Genomic DNA, 6,146 nt, shown 5'->3' on the forward strand with positions numbered 1-6,146 from the left:
CAAGCAGGATTGTTGGAGGTGAATGAAAGTGAAGGCAATATGCTCTTGGTGGAAAATGACATTCTCGTATAGCTTGTGCAAGTCTCTGAAGATTTCCCAGAGGTGGGTTTAGAGGCGGTTTGCATCGTTTGTGTATGCCCAACTCATCTCATGATGCATTGAATTACCTTGACTCCCTGTCAGTTCCAACAGTGATGAAATTGGGATTCTTGGTGAAAGGTTTCCAGCATAATTATGTCAAAGGTTACCTATCCTCCAGATTCCATATAGCATATAGTGCTTCCACCAAACATCTCCATTCTGACTGACTCAGCAATGGCCAATCAACATAATGATACACCACATATTGAGCCATACACTTGTAAATCTTGGGTTCCATGCCAGCTAGCATAATTATGAATGATGCTGCGTCTGCATTTATCATAGATTAGGGTCAGATTCGTCAATCACCCCACCTTTATTATCTTGTGGATTGAAATATCAATTTGAAAGAAGTGGTTGATGATCATTGAGTGTTGTACTCTTTAAAATTGCAAAAACATTTGAGCGGAATGTGTTTATCATGGTGGTAAAGCTAAGCCCTGAAGTGTTCACTTCGATTTCGAGAATCACAAACATATTGGAGCATTTTAGCACAAGACAAATAAGTGATAGCATCAGCATGATCATGTCTTGCTTGGTTTGAACTTCTTGAGAACATCATATATATTCCCTCAGTTGTGTTCCCAAAGCCATGAAATTGTGGAATGGACATTGACTTCTTGTGGTTGGTGAAGGGTATGTTCTTCCTTGTTCTTGATACTTGAAGAACTACTGTAGGAATTGCCATCTCCAGATGAAAGCCATCCGTGTCTATGAATTTGCTTTCCTTCATTTGTAAGTCTGTAACTTGTGTAGTATTGGTGCAAACCCCAAGATATCATAGGAATGGAAGTTACCAATATGAAGGGTAAATTTGATTGCCACTCAGTCAACTTGCCTGAATTGTTTTATCAGAAAGAAGCAACCAATTTGTCAGTAGAGATCAGGATTTTCTTGAAATGCTTGGAGGATGGGTTATTCTCTGATCCTCCACAGCTTTGCCTTTGCCTGACATTAAAGGACCTTTTGTCCAAAGTTTAGTCTAGAATCTCCAAAATGGGGCCCAGATTGACCATTGTCCAAATCAGTGACCTGTTCCTTAGTGACATTTTCTTTCTCCAGTTCAACAATCGTTTTAAATTACCATCTCTGCCTCCTTCCTTGTGTTGCACAAGCAAGGGCCTCCTTTTGGAACCCAAGTAGTGATTATCCATTACTCTGCTCAGGTCTTGGAATAGTCGTTACTGTATAAATCAAGATCCAAAAACCATTTCTCCAATAGAACAGTCCTATTTAGAGTGAACATTTCTGGGGTACCAATATTGATAACAACAAGAGTTTCAAGTCAATAAATGGTCCCTGGAATGTTTGAAAGAAGGGTAGTCCTCTGTTCCTGTGCACTTTTGCCTGTGCCTGATGAGGAGGTTTTGTATCCTTTGCCCTGTTGGGGTGACCTCTATAATGGTAGAAGGAAATTGATTCAGTACCCATGAAGTCTGTTGACTAGTACATGATCGTCAAAGATTATTGCTGCAGTGTCCGTGAACTAATCTCTTAGGCCATAATGGTAGAGCATTTTAAGGCTGAATATTATCAATGCCGTGACGTCAAGTGTCTTAGCCAGATATGTCGAGTGTTTCACAGTGGAAGATTATCGCTTATGTGACGTCGAGCCGCTTGCTCTTGAGCCAAAATGGTACGAGTGATGTAGCCTGTGCAGTAAGTGTCTGATAGAGCAATCTTGGAGTATTCTCTCGCAAAAGGTCATGTTGGTGAAGGCACACTGATGGTGGATGTCCCTGAATGGAGACATGAGATAGCAGAAGTCTGATCTGCTCAACCCTGAAGCATTGACTTAACAGGAATGGCAGTTCTGGTGCAGGCATGGTGGAGGCTTTGGTTTGAATCCTATGTAATGGACGTGGAAGAATGTACAGACTTCCAGGAAAGTTTAGTTAGAAAAGTAAAATTTACATAAAACCATCCCTGATTTTTATAGAGTCCAACAGATGAGAGTTTTGAAGCATGTGGCATCATTGTACATCAAGGATAGGGATGTCTGTCGGAACTGGAGAAAGCGGTTCTAAGTTTAATTTGGAATCTCCAAGTCAGGGCGCGGATTCACAATTAATTTTCACAAGTCATTGACCTGTTCCCTTGGCCTTATTTTCTTTCGCCAGTTAAATGTTTATTTTCCCTTTTAATCTCTGCCTCCTACCTCCTGTTGCACAATCAAAGGTTTTCCTTGGCAAGTCTTTGAACATTTCACACCAGTAATGACCATCATTTTAATGGTCAGCAAGATTAATAAACCATCACTCCCACGAAGTAGTCATATTTAGAAGGAACCTTGCTGGTGACCAATTTTTGTCAGTGGCATTAGTTAACATTCCAGTTTTTCAAAAGTGCAAGGGCTCCCTCATTGGTTCAAGCTTATGCAAGAATGATATTTGTCAGTGTGAAGAGGTTTGTTGTATTGTGGACCCTGGCAAGATGTAATCTCTCTATATCCCTTGCTTCATATCGTTTTGATAATGACCGACTTCAGGTAGGCACATAGCAATGTTAATTGTGTCGTTGCAATGGATATTGATCTATTCTAATGTGAATGTAAAAGTCAAGGGCAAGTATTATCCATTGGTATTTGGTTCGGAAAAGGACAAAATTCAAGAAAGCACATGGGACAATGTCCTTTGATGAATAAAAGCATTACATACACATAAAAGAAAATTATTTCAGTGGTATTTCATTCATGACAGCTCTAGAGAGACGTACAAATTAACCTTGGTTTGTCTTAAGTAATATCAATAGCAAATAGCATATCCTATGTTCCTATTTCAATTAGCAATTTGAGCATTTGAGATTTCTACTTCATGTCCAAAGAGTTACCTGCATGTCTCCTGTAGGTCGTTAACCAACTCGCCCTTGGTGAAAAAACCTTGACCTTGGTTTAATAGGTTGGTTTATCAGCGATCACACCGATCTTCAACTTCCACCTTGTCACTGGTTTTCACTGACAAATTTTGTAAAGCAGCTGGAAACCCTTTTGCATCTGATTGGCTGAGAGAAAAACAGTCAGGTTTAGATTATCACTCTGCTACTTCAAGACTCTGAAGTGAACTATTTGTGTGACCTCTGCAGTGTGTCTAGGGTCATTTTCCAATTGAATAATATTTGTGATCAAGTTTGAGTTTCTAGAGTTATTCTTTCAGGTTTTAATTCAAGATTCTGGTGCAGTCCTCCTTTTGCATGATTCCTTAGAACTTGATCAACTAAGGCACTATTCTGTAGGAAGAGATGCATCCCCATAAAACAATCAGTTTTATTCTGCCTGATGGATGGTACAAGGGCACAGTTGTGCAGTTCATAAGCCTCTGACTTTCTCCAGGTATGTTCAGCGTCCCTAACTCATTTTGCATCATTACCTCATCAGACCTGAGGTAGATGGTTGACCAATTGCTTTCGTCTTACGTTTAATGAATTCTAGCAGAGATTAGAGCATAAAGATTTCTGATGAATCTACATCCATAAAGACATTCTCTGTCTTTGATTATCTTGGTGGAAGACCTTCACATATTCTTCTTGTTAGCTCCATGGTCATGAATAACCCTCGTTATTGTCGCAATAAATGAGTGGCAGATTGACTTGACGGATCTTGCTTCATCTGACATCTTGTGAAGGCCAGCCTTAAGGAGATTCTTCTGTCTGAGCTGAGTTGTCTCTGAAGCATCATCAAGAGAGTCAACAATCCTGGATGTTGACACCTCTGCTCATGTTTGGTGTGATATTTCAGTTCAGGCTTTGGTTTTGAATACATGTAATTGCTACCATTATCTCATTAGATAAACAAAGAGTTGATCAAAAGTGTTGATACCTGCTGGTAAAGGCCTAGTGAGCAATGAGATATTTATTCCAGAGCATCCTTGGAGACCTTCCCTTGTGATAGACACTCTTGATGGATGATCTTAAACACCTTCATCAATGCTTGGTCAAGTGTTACAGTCAGGTCCATGGTTGTAATTGGGATGATTTGTCGAGCATCTTGACGGATTTGAGTAGAGATGTCTTTGAGGTGTCTTCGAGGGTATCCTTGGGGACCTTTTTCTGCGCTAGCCACTCTTGGTGGACGATCTTCAACATCTTCATGATGAAGTGTTTCAGTCAGGTTCATGGTTTTGATGACAATTGATGATGTGATTTTCTCAAATAATTTTTATGACAAGTCGCCTTAACACTTCCGATCACACTCTTGAGGTTATCAACATTTTTGAGCTATTTGAAATAGCATTGTCCCCCTTTCTTACACAACACTCTGGCTTGGGCCCTCACATTTCCTACTTTTAGCCATGTCCATTGTGAAATGACAATGACAAGGACAGTTGCCTGTATTTATGTAACTCTTCTTGTAGTTTATCTTCTATAATTATCCAGCCTTTGGTCAATAAATTTAGAAGTATTTCTTCATTAGGACTTCCTTGAATGATTATTTGATAAAGACTTACAAATGAAAATGATAGCCAATTCTGATAACAATGGGTAATCTTATGGGTATGAAGGAGCTGGGAACTGATTAAATTTGAACTTTTTGCTACATTATGGAAAAAGATGGTAGGCAAGTGAGTGTAGCCAACCGTATATGGATCTGTGCATTTAGATTATATATACTATACCGTTGAAGTAGGACAGATACCAGTATATAATCACTTATGCTAATGAAAATCAACAAATAATGTATAATTTTCTGTGAGAAATTTATTATTTATGAGGACGGCTATCTGGGTTAGTGCTTGCCACAAACCCACCAAAATTGGTGAATATAGGCCGTGACTATTAAGTGTCTTACATGTATATCTATACTTAAACATATAAGTGCAGTGTTCCAATTAGGTACATGTAGGTCTCCAGTGCCTGTGAGCGCATTGAATAATGGATGCACAGAGCACTATGTGCTTTGACTTGTCTGGCGTATACGTGTCCACTTTGAGTAATTGCATTATAATATTGATGGTAATTGATTCATATATCATTAAGTTAGGAGCTTTCGTCATCTATAACCATCATGTGTTGTGAATGTAGTCCGTGAAGGATGAAAAGGACATAATTTTTTATATTCCCTGCTTTAATGACCTTGCTTCCAACTGATGATTTATCAATAATACATTGGTTTAGATATAAAATTATTGATTTTATTGTTATTATTAATATTTTTATTGTAATCATCATCATCACCATAATTTTCATTATTAATTACTGATATCATGAACATTCTTTGCCAAAGGACTTGCAGCTGAATTAGTTTTCTATTGGTGAGTTGATGCATCATTCACGATTCACGATTGTTAGTCTTACATTGATCTTTCTTGTTAGTGTTACATAGTCCTTTTATAGTCTGAACACAATGAATCACATTAGTGAGCTTGGTTGCTCTATATGTGAACAAGCCTTACCTGGGATGCAAGATAAAGCCAAGAATTCCCATAATCATCACAAGGGGTGTTAAAACCTTGTACCTCAAACTTTTCAAATTTTGAGGGCTGCTCAGAAAAACCAGTGTTTTAGAAATATAGCAATGGTAGCAACCTCATACTGGCTGAAAACCATCTGATAATTTCAGTAAAGAACCTTTTTTAGGCAAAAAAATGTTCCTACTTATGCCATGAATCTAAAATCTTGCTTCTCATGAGCTGTCCTCAAAATTTGCACATTTTGAGATCTGGGGTATTAACAGTACACCCCTTTGTCAATATATGTAACTATTGTAGAAATTTGTGATATTGTTATTCCTTCAGATACACACTAAAAGGACATAGTTTTGAATGCAGAAATGCTACAAAGACCCACTGTGATTTAGAATTCCCTTTTCTCGATACACCTGTTAACAGCTGCATTCATTTCCCAATAGACACTACATGTACTTGCGTACTTTAAAGGTCAACACTTCAAGTTCAAAGGTTACCCATAAAAATCAAATACCTCAACTCAACACCAAGGGCACTTCATAATCAATGTTAGTACTTCATCAGTGACCCCCAGTCATAGAGATTATTACCCCCCCCCCTTCCTTT

The sequence above is a fragment of the Lytechinus pictus genome, chromosome 12 (genome assembly GCF_037042905.1).
Source record: "Lytechinus pictus isolate F3 Inbred chromosome 12, Lp3.0, whole genome shotgun sequence".
NCBI classification, from domain to species: domain Eukaryota; kingdom Metazoa; phylum Echinodermata; class Echinoidea; order Temnopleuroida; family Toxopneustidae; genus Lytechinus; species Lytechinus pictus.